Below are 15,609 nucleotides of genomic sequence, written 5' to 3'. Positions count from 1 at the left end.
AGAGGGGGCAGAGAACATTATACCAAGGGAGGGAGAGTGGGCAGAGGCCGTTATACCAGGGGAGAGACAGAGGGCAGAGAACATTATACCAAGGGAGGGAGAAAGGGCAGAGGACGTTATACCGGAGGAGAAACACAGGGCAGAGGCCGTTATACCGAGGGAGAGAGAGGGGGCAGAGGTCATTAGACTAGGGGAGAGAGAGAGGGCTGAGAACATTATATCGAGGGAGGGAGAGAGGGGGCAGAGGCCGTTATACCGGGGGAGAGAGAGGGGGCAGAGAACATTATACCAAGGGAGGGAGAGGGGGCAGAGGCCGTTATACCAGGGGAGAGAGAGGGGGCAGAGGCCGTTATACCAGGGGAGAGAGAGGGGGTAGAGTACATTATACCGGAGGAGGACAGGGCAGAGGCCGTTATACCGATAGAGAGAGAGGGGGCAGTGGCCGTTATACCGGGGTAGAGAGAGGGGGCAGAGGCCGTTATACCGGGGGAGAGAGAGGGGGCAGAGGCCATTATACTGGGGTAGAGGGAGGGGGCAGAGGATGTTATACCGGGGTAGAGGGAGGGGGCAGAGGCCGTTATACCGGGGTAGAGGGAGGGGGCAGAGGACATTATAGCGGAGGAGAGAGAGGGGACTTTATACCGGGGAGAGAGAGGGGCAGAGGACAGTATACTGGGAGAGAGAGAGGGGGGGGCAGAGGACATTATAGCGGAGGAGAGAGAGAGGGCAGAGGACGGACATTATATAGGGGGATAGAGTGAGGGCAAAGGCCATTATACCGGGGGAGAGAGAGAGGGCAAAGGCCGTTATACCATAGGAGAGAGAGAGGGGACAGAGGACATTATAGCGGAGGAGAAATAGAGGGCAGAGGACATTATACCGGGGGAGAGAGGGCAAAGGCCGTTAAACCGGGGGAGAGCGAGAGGGGACAGAGGACATTATAGCGGAGGAGAGAGAGAGAGCAGGCAGAGGATGTTATACCGGTAGAGAGAGAGAGAGCAAAGGACATTATACCGGGGGAGAGAGAGGGGGCAGTGGCCGTTAGCAAAAGACACTCGGCCTTCCCGGTCTAACAGGAAAAACAAAACATAACGTATAGCACAGTCCTTGTTGCTACGGGAAACCGCCCGCTTCAGGAACCAACAACACAAGGTTTGTCTTTCCTTCATATGACAATACAGCTCCAGAGCTTTCACCTCCAGGCCCTCCCCACACCAAATGTTCTGAAAGGCTGGGATTTTATCATCTGACCTCCTCCCTCTCTACAGGTATTTAGTCACCCTAGAACTAAACATGGCTGATTAACCCCTCTCATCACTTCGTGTGCTGGAAAAAAAAAAGTTTCTCCTTACCAGTGGCGACTCTCCTTCGTTGATCTAAGGCCAAGTATTGAGGCATTTACTGAACAGACATTTCAGGAGGACGACAAGCTGTTGTTATAAAGTATTCTAATTTACTGAGATAATGACTTTTGTTTTCATTGGCTGTAATCCATAATCATCACCATTAACAGAAATAAACACGTGAAATAGATCCCTCTGTGTGTAATGACTCTATATAATAGATCCCTCTGTGTGTAATGACTCTATATAATAGATCCCTCTGTGTGTAATGACTCTATATAATAGATCCCTCTGTGTGTAATGATTCTATATAATAGATCCCTCTGTGTGTAATGACTCTATATAATAGATCGCTCTGTGTGTAATGACTCTATATAATAGATCCCTCTGTGTGTAATGACTCTATATAATAGATCCCTCTGCGTGTAATGACTCTATATAATAGATCCCTCTGTGTGTAATGACTCTATATAATAGATCCCTCTGTGTGTAATGACTCTATATAATAGATCCCTCTGTGTGTAATGACTCTATATAATAGATCACTCTGTGTGTAATGATTCTATATAATAGATCCCTCTGTGTGTAATGACTCTATATAATAGATCCCTCTGTGTGTAATGACTCTATATAATAGATCCCTCTGTGTGTAATGAATCTATATAATAGATCCCTCTGTGGGTAATGACTCTATATAATAGATCCCTCTGTGTGTAATGACTCTATATAATAGATCCCTCTGCGTGTAGTGACTCTATATAATAGATCCCTCTGCGTGTAGTGACTCTATATAATAGATCCCTCTGTGTGTAATGACTCTATATAATAGATCCCTCTGTGTGTAATGACTCTATATAATAGATCCCTCAGCGTGTAATGACTCTATATAATAGATCCCTCTGCGTGTAATGACTCTATATAATAGATCCCTCTGCGTGTAATGACTCTATATAATAGATCCCTCTGCGTGTAATGGCTCTATATAATAGATCCCTCTGCGCGTAATGACTCTATATAATAGATCCCTCTGCGCGTAACGACTCTATATAATAGATCCATCTGCGCGTAATGACTCTATATAATAGATCCCTCTGTGCATAATGACTCTATATAATAGATCCCTCTGTGCGTAATGACTCTATATAATAGATCACTCTGTGCGTAATGACTCTATATAATAGATCCCTCTGCATGTAATGACTCTATATAATAGATCCCTCTGTGCGTAATGACTCTATATAATAGATCCCTCTGTGCGTAATGACTCTATATAATATTATTATTATTATTATTTATTATTATAGCGCCATTTATTCCATGGCGCTTTACATGTGATAGGGATATACATAACAAAAGCATTTACATAATCTTAACAAAACGAGTCAGCGACTGGTACAGGAGGAGCGAGGACCCTGCCCGCGAGGGCTCACAGTCTACAGGGGATGGGTGAGGATACAGTAGGTGAGGGTAGAGCTGGTCGTGCAGTGGTGTTTACTGCAGGTTGTAGGCTTGTCGGAAGAGGTGGGTCTTCAGGTTCCTTTTGAAGGTTTCCACGGTCGGCGAGAGTCTGATATGTTGGGGTAGAGAGTTCCAGAGTAGGGGGGAAGCACGGGAGAAATCTTGTATACGAGTGTGGGAGGAGGAGATAAGAGGGGAGTAGAGCAGGAGATCTTGTGAGGATCGGAGGTTGCGTGCAGGTAAGTACCGGGAGACTAGGTCACAGATGTATGGGGGAGACAGGTTGTGGATGGCTTTGTATGTCATGGTTAGAGTTTTGAACTGAATTCTCTGGGCAATAGGGAGCCAGTGAAGGGATTGACAGAGAGGAGAGGCCGGGGAATAGCGGGGGGACAGGTGGATTAGTCGAGCAGCAGAGTTTAGGATAGATTGGAGAGGTGCAAGAGTGTTGGAAGGGATGCCACGGAGCAGGAGGTTGCAGTAGTCGAGGCGGGATATGATGAGGGCATGCACTAGTGTTTTTGCAGAGTCTTTGCTGAGGAATGCACGGATCCGGGAGATGTTTTTGAGTTGGAGTCGGCAGGAGGTGGAAAGGGCTTGAATATGTGGCTTGAAGGAGAGATCAGAGTCCAGGGTTACCCCAAGGCAGCGAGCTTGTGGGACTGGGGAGAGTGAACAGCCATTGACGTTGATGGATAGGTCGGATGGGGGATGTGAATGAGAGGGTGGAAAGATGATGAACTCTGTTTTATCCATGTTGAGTTTTAGAAACCTGTCGGAGAAGAAGGATGAGATGGCGGACAGACATTGTGGGATTCTGGTTAGTAGGGAGGAGATATCGGGTCCAGAGAGGTAGATCTGTGTGTCGTCAGCATAGAGGTGATACTGAAAGCCGTGAGACTCTATGAGCTGTCCCAGGCCGAAGGTGTAGATGGAGAAGAGCAGGGGTCCTAGAACTGAACCTTGGGGGACACCGACAGATAGGGGGCGAGATGAGGAGGTGGTGCGTGAGTGGGAGACGCTGAATGTCCTGTCTGTTAAGTATGAGGAGATCCAAGATAGAGCCAAGTCCGTGATGCCAAGAGATGAGAGAATCTGGAGTAAGAGGGAATGGTCCACTGTGTCAAAGGCAGATGACAGGTCCAGAAGGAGGAGGATGGAGTAGTGTCGCTTGGATTTGGCATTTAGTAGGTCGCTGGTGACTTTGGTCAGGGCAGTTTCAGTCGAGTGATGCGGTCGGAAGCCAGATTGTAGACGGTCGAAGAGGGAGCAGGAGGAGAGGTGGGAGGACAGTTCAAGGTGGACATGTTGTTCTAGAAGTTTTGAGGCAAAGGGGAGAAGTGATATGGGGCGGTAGCTGGTCAGAGAGGAAGGGTCAAGGGAGGGCTTTTTGAGGATGGGTGTGATTGCGGCATGTTTGAAACATGAGGGGAAGACTCCGGTTGTTAGTGATAGATTGAAGAGGTGGGTTAGGGTTGGGATGAAGACTGAGGTGAGGTTAGTGATGAGGTGGGATGGGATTGGGTCAAGTTCGCAGGTGGTGAGGTGTGATTTGGAGAGTAAAGAGGAGACTTGACCTTCTGTAATGGTGGAGAAGTGGGGTTTGGAGGAGGATGGTTGAGTAGATATGAGGAGGGGTTGTGTGGACTTTAGGCCAAAGTTTTGTCTGATGGTGTCAATCTTCTGTTTGAAGAATGAGGCAAAGTCGTCGGCTGAGATGAGAGAAGAGGGAGGAGGTGCTGGGGGACGAAGGAGAGAGTTGAAAGTGTTAAATAGCTGTTTAGGGTTGTGAGATAGGGAGGATATGAGAGATGAGAAGTGGGTTTGTTTTGCTGTAGTGAGTGCGGACTTGAAATTAGTGAGGGATTGCTTGAATGCGATGAAGTGCTCGATGGAGTGAGACCTTTTCCATCTCCGCTCCGCAACCCTGGAGGCCCGGCGCAGTTCTTTGGTAAGTTTAGTGTGCCAGGGTTGCCTGTTGAATGTGCGAGGTGTGGTGTGTGTGAGAGGGGCGATCGAGTCTAGAGCTGCAGCTATTGTGGTGTTATATGAAGCAGCAGCAACGTCTGCATCGTGCAAGGAATTTATGTCTGTGAGAGGAAGGAGGGATTCAGAGAGAGAGTGTAGGTCAAGGTGTTTGAGATTTCTGCGAGGGTGTGTGAGTTTGTGGAGTGGGGATTGTGCACCCGGAGAGGAGAGGGTAGAGAATGTGAGGAGGTTATGGTCAGAGAGAGGGAGTGGTGAGTTAGAGAGGTTAGATAGGGAACAGAGGCGGGTGAAGATGAGGTCCAGTGTGTGGCCGTCTTTGTGGGTGGGTGTGGAAGACCATTGAGTGAGTCCAAAGGAGGAGGTGAGGGATAGGAGCTTAGAGACAGACGAGTGGGGAGTGTCAATGGGGATGTTGAAGTCACCCATTATGATAGTGGGGATGTCAGTGGAAAGGAAGTGAAGCAGCCAGGTAGTGAAATGGTCTAAGAAGGTGGTGGCTTGCCCTGGGGGTTGGTAAACGACGGCCAGTTGGAGGTTGGAGGGGGAATAGATGCGCACACAGTGCACCTCAAAAGAGGGGAGTGTAACGGAGGGTGGCAGTGGGATTTTGGTGAAAGCGCAGAGTTCCGATAGGAGGAAACCTACGCCTCCACCATGTTTGCCATTGGGGCGGGGGGTGTGGGAAAGGTGGAATCCGCCATATGAAAGGGCAGCTGGGGAGGCTGTGTCAGAGGGGGTGAGCCAGGTTTCAGTGATGGCGAGGAAGGAGAGTTTGTTTGTAATGAAAAGATCGTGGATGAAGGAAAGTTTGTTGCAGACAGAGCGAGCGTTCCATAGAGCTCCTGTTAGTATAGCTGAGGAGGTGGGTATTAGTTGGATGGGTATGAGGTTAGAAGGGTTGCGACAGTTTGAGGAAGGTCGTGGATAGGAGGTAGAAGTGACTGTGGGGATATGGCGAGGAGGACCAGGATTTGGAGAGATATCTCCAGCAGTGAGGAGGAGCAGAGAAAGTGTTAGCAGGTGGGAGCAAGAGAGAGCATGAGGTGGCTGTCTGTGTTTGGAGATCCAGGATTGAATGCTGAGGAATAATTTGGAGGAGGAGGTGAGATGAATGGGGAGAATAGAGGGAGAGATGAAGAGTTCCTTACTAGGTGTAGGGATTTGAGGGGTTATTAGAAAGTGGAGGACTATAGAGGAAAAAGTGAGAGCTAACAGAAACATAGTTAAAAGAGACTAAGTGGTCAAAGTGTGGGTTACCTGACTCCTGCCCTGACTAACTGCCTCTGAAATAACGGCCACTTCTCTCCGAAGCCACTATGCACAAGAAGACGCGTGCACCCCTTACAGAGAGTCTAAAGATATAGGCCACATTAAACTATATCAGGTGTAGGGCATTGTGGGAACGGCTTGTGGATAAATTAACAGCTGGTCATTTGAACAGGAGATGGCTGGGTGATCAAAGACAGAGCCAGGACACAAGTCTCTGCAGAGCATATACCAGAGAGACGGGTCAGCAGAGCATTAGCAGACAGCATACATAGGAGCAGGGGAATTATGCAGAGCATGTACCTGTGGGAAGAGAAGATAGATCCCTCTGCGTGTAATGACTCTATATAATAGATCCCTCTGTGCGTAATGACTCTATATAATAGATCCCTCTGTGCGTAATGACTCTATATAATAGATCCCTCTCTGTGTAATGACTCTATATAATAGATCGCTCAGCGTGTAATGACTCTATATAATAGATCCCTCTGCGTGTAATGACTCTGTATAATAGATCGCTCTGCGTGTAATGACTCTATATAATAGATCCCTCTGTGTGTAATGACTCTATATAATAGATCCCTCTGCGTGTAATGACTCTATATAATAGATCCCTCTGCGTGTAATGACTCTATATAATAGATCGCTCTGTGTGTAATGACTCTATATAATAGATCCCTCTGCGTGTAATGACTCTATATAATAGATCCCTCTGCGTGTAATGACTCTATATAATAGATCCCTCTGCGTGTAATGACTCTACATAATAGATCCGTCTGCGTGTAATGACTCTATATAATAGATCCGTCTGCGTGTAATGACTCTATATAATAGATCCCTCTGCGTGTAATGACTCTATATAATAGATCCCTCTGCGTGTAATGACTCTGTATAATAGATCCCTCTGTGTGTAATGACTCTATATAATAGATCCCTCTCTGTGTAATGACTCTATATAATAGATCCCTCTGTGTGTAATGACTCTATATAATAGATCCCTCTGTGTGTAATGACTATATAATAGATCCCTCTGTGTGTAATGACTCTATATAATAGATCCCTCTTTGTGTAATGACTCTATATAATAGATCCCTCTGCGTGTAATGACTCTATATAATAGATCCCTCTGCGTGTAATGACTTTATATAATAGATCCCTCTGCGTGTAATGACTCTATATAATAGATCCCTCTGCGTGTAATGACTCTATATAATAGATCCCTCTGTGTGTAATGACTCTATATAATAGATCCCTCTGTGTGGAATTACTCTATATAATAGATCACTCTGTGTGTAATGACTCTATATAATAGATCCCTCTGTGTGTAATGATTCTATATAATAGATCCCTCTGTGTGTAATGACTCTATATAATAGATCGCTCTGTGTGTAATGACTCTATATAATAGATCCCTCTGTGTGTAATGATTCTATATAATAGATCCCTCTGTGTGTAATGACTCTATATAATAGATAGCTCTGTGTGTAATGACTCTATATAATAGATCCCTCTGTGTGTAATGACTCTATATAATAGATCCCTCTGTGTGTAATGACTATATAATAGATCCCTCTGTGTGTAATGACTCTATATAATAGATCCCTCTGTGTGTAATGACTATATAATAGATCCCTCTGTGTGTAATGACTCTATATAATAGATCCCTCTGTGTGTAATGACTCTATATAATAGATCCCTCTGTGGGTAATGACTCTATATAATAGATCCCTCTGTGTGTAATGACTCTATATAATAGATCCCTCTGCGTGTAGTGACTCTATATAATAGATCCCTCTGCGTGTAGTGACTCTATATAATAGATCCCTCTGTGTGTAATGACTATATAATATAGGAGTTTCACTTTTAGTATTGAAGACCTGAAATAAATTAACTTTTTGATGATATTCTAATTTAGTGAGAAGCACCTGTATATAATAAAAGAGGAAGCTGTAACTAAGGACAGCGCTATACATGATAAGTGAGTACACTATATACTAAGGGACTGTGCTATACATAATAAGGCTACATTTCTGTATATGTGTGCAGTGTCGGTGTGCTGCTTGCTTTTACAGACGTATTGAGCATGTTCTATTCTGATCTTCAAAATCGGATCAGAACAGGACATTCTCTGACCCTCAGAGATCTCATTCTCAGATCCGTGATTTTCATGGATGTGTGAATGGACCTAGAAAACTATATGAGTCTGTGTGCTGTCCGATAAAAAAATCTGGCAGCTCACGGACATTTCACACTGTCAGGCAAAATGTATTTTTGTCCTAGTTTAAAAAATGAGAGATTTCTTAAATCTCCACCCCCTGCTCATTTGGAAGAGGCTACATAGAACTCACTCTTGCATTCCCCCTAACAAGGAATTTTTATTACCGCCATAAAACGTCAGCAAGCTTACTGGTATACCCTGGATTTTCCCTCCAAAATCCTATTGTCTAACTGTACAAACTTTTAATGTCAATTTTAATAATGCACATGACGGTCACAAACACAGGGACCACATTTCTGAGATGTTCACCTTTTTCCATTTGTGATGGTGTGGTTTTCGTGGCTGGGAGACCACCAGGAACCTGGGAAATGGGTTCTGAGCTTCTGAGCATCATAGAGATATCATATTTGATATCCATCTTCATGAATAGTGGTGACGGCAAGCATGATGTCTCCATCTTGGATGTGGGACCCCCCCATACCAAGATATGAAATCTGAAGGATTTTTATTTCTTATGCAGCTGGGTGGGTTCACAAAACCGAGCCCCCATGTGAGGTAAACAACATGGGTGTCTCCTAGAGTTTTGGCCCCTTACTAAAAGCCAGAACGGCCATTTTACTTCATTCTTACCCGGGACGTCAGACGCATGCACTCCTCGCTGTGTGGAAGAATCACATTTAATTTCTGGGGAGCCGTCCCCCCAACAGAATGTGAGACCATCACCTCGTGGCACAGGTTTTGCTATTATTTTCCCCTTTTATTTTAATAACTGTTTTATGCATATATGTAAATTGTCTTTTATAATATCTTGTATATCTTTTGTAAACACTGCCCACCTTCGGGAGTAAATCATTATTATTTACCAGCGTTGTTCTTCTTGTTCTATGTCGGGCAAACACGTTCCTCACCCGCTAATTCACGTTACCTAACGTGTACCCGATCCACCTGTTAAGCGATCGGTGGTGGCAGTATACCAGTATTTATGTGATATTGTGGTTTGAGGGTGGCTGGACGGAGGTATATATACGTTCCTGGAAGGAACTGGTGGTATATATACGTCCTGTCACATCACGTGCCACAATAGTCGACATAAATTAGAGCAGCTGCGCCCTGTTGCTTATCCTCGGTCAATACCGTGTTTGACCAGCAGGATAAGGGGGCGCCAGAGGGCTGCAAGGTCTGACCAAGTGTGTTTTCGTGACAATTGGTGGCAGCGGTGGGATCATAGGACATTAGTGATCTGGTTTGAGCAATCATTCCTCTCACTAAAAACTTGCACGGTTCTTACCTGGACCCTGCACAAAAGTTTTGAAGATCAAACTCAGTGTTTATTAGATCTGAGACAATACTGTATGTGTAGCAGTTACCCCGACCCTTCTTCGATTTTTCTTTTCTATCTGTATTTTGGTGATCATGGTCATCGTTGAGGAGCTCTGGTACAGCCAGAAGAAAAAGGACACTCTTACTGGAATATGTATAACCAGAGGCATTGACCCCCTCGGCAAAAAACAAAGAACAAATGCTGCTGCACTGGGGCAACTGGAGGCAGAGCAAGCCCTTCTCCAGACCTCAGTAGGGCCAGGGGTCAGCCGAGATATGGACAGTACTGCTGCAGGGGTCTCACCAGTAGACGCACGCCGCGTCAGCGACCAGGGCAGCGTGGACCCCTATCTGCAGATGGCTCTACAACTACTTCCTGCAGAGGACCATGAAGGATGGCTGAAAGTAATTCAGCAGCACCAGGAGGCCGAGAGGGCTGAGAGAGCCGATCGAGAGGCCGAGCGAGCCCAGCGAGAGGCCGAGAGAGCCCAGCGAGAGGCCGAGAGAGCCCAGCGAGAGGCTGCCGAGCGGCGAGCGGAGGCCCAAGCTCACAGGGCCCATGAACTGCAGATGGCCCAACTCGGGATCCCAGCATCCACCTCACGGAACGGTGAGACAAACAATGCGACCCTGTTTAAGCCCCGTCCAGAGCATTTTCCGGTGATGGAAAAGGACGGCGACCTCGACACCTTTCTGAGGGGTTTTGAAAAGACTTGCAGACAGTACCAGCTGCCTGAGGGCCAGTGGGCCCGATAGTTAACTGCAGGGCTGCGAGGCAAAGCTCTGGATGTGTTTGTGGCTCTTCCTCCGAGCCTCGATGGGAACTATGATGCCATTAAGCAGGCCCTACTGACTCCTGAGGTGTACCGTAAAAAGTTCCGGAACCTCCAACGTGGACCGCACGACAGTTACAGCGATGTGGTGCACGGGCTCAGAACCAACTTTGAGCAGTGGATCCAAGGACTGTCAGCGACCACCTTTGAGCAGCTAAAGGATCTGATGGTGAAAGACCAGTTCCTGCATCTGTGTCCGACTGAGGTACGGCAGTTCGTGATGGATCGGGAGCCACCAGATGCCAATAAAGCAGCTCAGATCGCAGACACCTATGAGGCAAACCGGAGACCGGAGGTGCGGAAGCCAGTCGTCGCCAGCTGGAAAGCGGGTAAGCCAGCAACCACCATCCCCGCCCCTGCCAGCCGACCTTCCAGAGGCCTTTTTCCCGTTACCAAGGCCTGGCCTGCATCTGATGCCCGCAGGTGTTATTTCTGCAACCAGACTGGTCATCTCAGCGCCACTTGCCCAGAGAAGCAGAGGAAGAACCCCCCATCCAAGGCCCCAGGGCCTAATGCATCAGTTCTTTTGGTGGGTGGGCCAGTTGGGAGGGCCTGTGAAAACTTGCAGTCTGTCATGGTGGGGGACACTCTCACTGTAGGCCTCAATGACACTGGGGCCGAATGAACCCTCATCCGACCCGAACTGAAGAGCTTATTCCGGGAAAGACCCTATGCCCCTTGCCCGGGTTTTTATTGATTGGGGTGCGGGGAGTGGGGTGAAGGAAGTGGGAGTATCTGAAAATCTACCTGCAAATGTTTTGTTGGGAACTGATTTGGGGAGGATGTTTGCTGATGATGATGTTTGCTGATGATGATGTTTGCTGATGATGATGTTTGCTGATGATGATGTTTGCTGCTGATGATGATGATGATGTTTGCTGATGATGATGATGATGTTTGCTGCTGATGATGATGATGTTTGCTGATGATGATGATGATGATGTTTGCTGATGATGATGATGATGATGTTTGCTGCTGCTGATGATGATGTTTGCTGCTGATGATGATTATGTTTGCTGCTGCTGATGATGATGATGATGTTTGCTGATGATGATGATGATGATGTTTGCTGCTGCTGATGATGATGTTTGCTGCTGATGATGATTATGTTTGCTGCTGCTGCTGATGATGATGATGTTTGCTGATGATGATGATAATTGCTGATGATGATGATGATGATGTTTGCTGATGATGATGTTTGCTGATGATGATGATGTTTGCTGATGATGATGATGATGTTTGCTGCTGCTGATGATGATGATGATGTTTGCTGATGAAGATGATGTTTGCTGATGATGATGATGATGATGTATTGGAAGGTACAGGAGAACTCAACCATGTCACTCTGCGGGGTGATGTTGCTGAGGATCCCCTAGCAGGAGCAAGTGTCAGTGCTAAGGGTAAAGGGGAGAGGCACGGGGACCATGAAGCAGGTGGTGCTGTGCCAGTGACCAGTGTCACAACAGATGGTGACCTGGCTGATGGTGGCTGCCCCATACGTAGCACTGTGCCTGAGGTAATGGGGGAGGATGGGGAAGTAGTACTCATAGCCGCACAGGCTGATGGGACGGTGTTATTCCCCAGGGAGACGGCCTATATAGCCGCTGTTACCTGCAGTCAAAGTGCCCAGAACGCAAGTAACGCCCTGCCTTCTGGACCCTCCTCGGACAGAGGAATAACAGAATCAGGTATGGACCCAGAGCCGGTCCCAGAGGGTCCCAGTGAGGACGTGGCCTTAACCTCACTTCTGGCTTCTCCCAGCCAAGAGTTTCAGGCAGCTCTGCACTCAGATGATAGCCTGGAGACGTTAAGGAGCCTCGCTGAGAAACCCACCTCCGAGTCGGATAAGGAGAGGGTAGTCTGGGACCAAGGGAGGTTGTACCGGGAGACAGTTCCCTGTACACCCCAACAGGAATGGCTGAGGGAAAGACAGGTGGTCGTCCCCTACCAATTGAGGGATGAGTTGTTGCGGATCGCCCATTAGATTCCACTCGCTGGACCCTTGGGGGGTCAGCAAAACCAAGGCCCGGATGTCTCACCACTTTTATTGGCCCAAAATGAGGACGGATGCAGTGAACTCCTGCGCTCCTGTACCACGTGTCAAAGAGTGGGAAAGTCAGGGCCGGCTACCAAAGCCCCCCTGATCTCTTTGCCAGTGATAGAGGAGCCTTTCCAGAGGATTGCTGTGGACATTGTGGGACCACTGGCCATACTCAGCAGCTCTGGAAAACGTTTCATCCTTACCGTGGTAGACTATGCTACCCGGTATCCGGAGGCAGTAGCCCTGTCTTCAATTAGGGCGGATAAGGTGGCGGATGCCCTCTTGGCCATCTTTTTGCGAGTAGGCTTTCCCAGGGAGATGCTTACCGACCAGGGGACCCAGTTCATGTCTCGCTTAATGGAGGCCCTATGTAAGAAAATGCAGGTGCAGCATCTGGTATCAAGCGCGTATCATCCCCAAACCAATGGTTTGTGTGAGCGATTCAACGGTACCCTCAAACAGATGTTAAAAATGCTGGTTGAGACCCAGGGACGCGACTGGGAGCGTTACCTCCCACACCTGTTATTTGCTTACAGAGAGGTTCCACAGGCCTCAACGGGGTTCTCCCCCTTTGAGCTCCTGTATGGCAGGCGTGTCCGAGGACCCCTTGGGTTGATAAGGGAATTCTGGGAAGAAGAGCCGAGCTCCCCAGGAGTGTCCATCGTGGAGTATGTCATGCGCTTCCGTGACGAGATGCAGACCTTGACGCAGTTGGTGCATGACAACATGGCGCAAGCCCAGGCTGACCAGAAGCATTGGTACGACCAGAACGCCCGAGAGCGGACCTACCAGGTGGGTCAGAAGGTGTGGGTGCTGGTCCCCGTACCAAAGGACAAGCTTCAGGCGGCCTGGGAAGGTCCGTACGTCATTCACCAACAGCTCAACCCGGTCACCTACGTGATCACTCTTGACCACGCGCGGGGTAGGAGGAAGGCTTTTCACGTTAATATGATGAAGGCTCATCAAGAACGTGGAGCCTGCGTCCTACCGGTCTGCAGCCTGCCCGAGGATGGGGAGGACGACCCCCTCTTGGACATGCTGGCCCAAGCAAAGGCCAGAGGGTCCCTAGAGGATGTAGAGATAAGCGCCTTGCTATCCGCAGACCAGAGGTTTCAGATGCGAGCAGTGCTGAAACCCTTCCAAGCAGTGTTCACCAACCTGCCTGGCAGGACTGAAGTGGCGGTCCATGAAGTGGACACCGGGAATCATGCCCCACTCCGGCGGACAGCCTATCGAATCTCCGACGAGGTGCAGCATGTCATGCGCCAGGAGGTCGAGGAGATGCTGAAGTTGGGGGTGATTAAGCGGTGCAAAAGCGCGTGGGCCTCACCTGTAGTCCTGGTGCCAAAGAAGGACCGGACCACCCGGTTCTGTGTGGACTACAGGGGGCTCAACGCTATCACAGCCTCTGATGCACAACCAATGCCACGCATTGAGGAGCTGCTGGAGCGGTTAGCCAGCGCGAGCTATCTCTCCATTATGGATCTGAGTCGGGGATATTGGCAGATTCCCTTGAGCCCCGGGGCCCAGGAGAAGTCCGCCTTTATCACCCCCTTCGGATTGTATGAATCCATGGTCATGCTTTTGGCATGAAAAATGCCCCTGCCACGTTCCAGCGAATGGTCAACCACCTGCTCCAGGGACTGGAGTGGTACGCAGTGGCGTACCTGGATGACATTGCCGTCTTCAATCCCACCTGGGAGGATCACCTCGAGCATCTGCAGCAGGTGCTCGGGCGCATTCACCAGGCGGGCTTGACCATCAAGCCAGGAAAGTGCCAGATGGGCATGAACGAGGTCCACTACCTGGGGCACCGGGTAGGTGGGGGTATTCTGAAGCCAGAGCCTGGGAAGGTGGACGCTATCGTGTCCTGGCCCACCCCCAGGACCAAGAAGCAGGTGCAGTCCTTCTTGGGCACCGCAGGGTAATATAGACGCTTTGTACAAGACTATAGTAGCCTTGCGAAGCCCTTGACAGACCTCACCAGGAGGAGCCTACCCCATTCAGTCAAATGGACAGATGAATGCGAGGTGGCCTTTCAGGCTTTGAAGACTGCCCTGAGCAGCTCTCCTGTGCTAAAGGCAGTCGACAGCACACGGCCACACTTCATACAGACCGACGCCAGTAAATTTGGCCTCGGTGCTGTACTCAGCCAGGTCGACTTGGGGAACCAAGAACACCCCGTGTTGTACCTAAATTGGAAACTGCTGCCGAGGGAAGTGGCCTCTTCCACCATAGAGGAGTGCCTGGCCATTGTATGAGCCCTCAACCGTTTACATCCTTACTTGTACGGGCACCCCTTCACTGTCATGACTGACCACAACCCACTGAGTTGGCTGCATACCATGTCCGGTGCCAACGGAAGGTTGTTATGCTGGAGCCTCACCCTCCAGCAGTACGACTTTACCGTTCAACACCGCAAAGACAGCAAACTGCCACAAACACAGGGACCACCACATTTTTGAGATGTTCACCTTTTTCCAATTGTGATGGTGTGGTTTTCGTGGCTGGGAGACCACCCGGAACCTGTGAAATGGGTTCTGAGCTTCTGAGTGTCATAGAGATATCATATTTGATATCCATCTTCATGAATATTGGTGACGACAAACATGATATCTCCATCTTGGATGTGGGACACCCCCATACCAAGATATGAAATCTGAAGGATTTTTATGTCTTATGCAGCTGGGTGGGTTCACAAAACCGAGCCCCCGTGTGAGGTAAACAACATGGGTGTCTCCTAGAGTTTTGTCCCCTTACTAAAAATCAGAACGGCCATTTTACTTCATTCTTACCCGGGAAGTCAGACGCATGCACTCCTCGCTGCGTGGAAGAATCACATCTAATTTCCGGGAAGCTGTCCCCCCACAGAATCTGAGACCATCAGCTCGTGGCGCAGGTTTTGCTATTATTTTCCCCTTTTATTTTAATAACTGTTTTATGCATATATGTAAATTGTCTCTTTTATAATATCTTGTATATCTTTTGTAAACACTGCCCACTTTCGGGAGTAAATCATTATTATTTACCAGCGTTGTTCTTCTTGTCCTATGTCGAGCAAACACGTTCCTCACCCGCTAATTCACGTTACCTACCAGGTACCCGATCCACCTGTTAAGCGATCGGTGGTGGCAGTATACC

At 48.4% G+C, this 15,609-nt stretch overlaps 1 protein-coding gene across 1 annotated transcript in view; it reads right to left on the bottom strand.

Annotated features, from left to right (window-relative positions):
* The window catches only part of SCTR (secretin receptor), a 333,777-nt gene that overhangs the window by 120,557 nt on the left and 197,611 nt on the right, over positions 1-15,609 (bottom strand). The gene's annotated exons all lie outside the window — the stretch shown is intronic.

The sequence above is a fragment of the Phyllobates terribilis genome, unplaced genomic scaffold, assembly GCF_046119375.1.
Source record: "Phyllobates terribilis strain yellow unplaced genomic scaffold, ASM4611937v1 Scaffold_9__5_contigs__length_417890890, whole genome shotgun sequence".
NCBI lineage: Eukaryota > Metazoa > Chordata > Amphibia > Anura > Dendrobatidae > Phyllobates > Phyllobates terribilis.
This window is presented reverse-complemented; position numbering and strand designations above follow the sequence as displayed.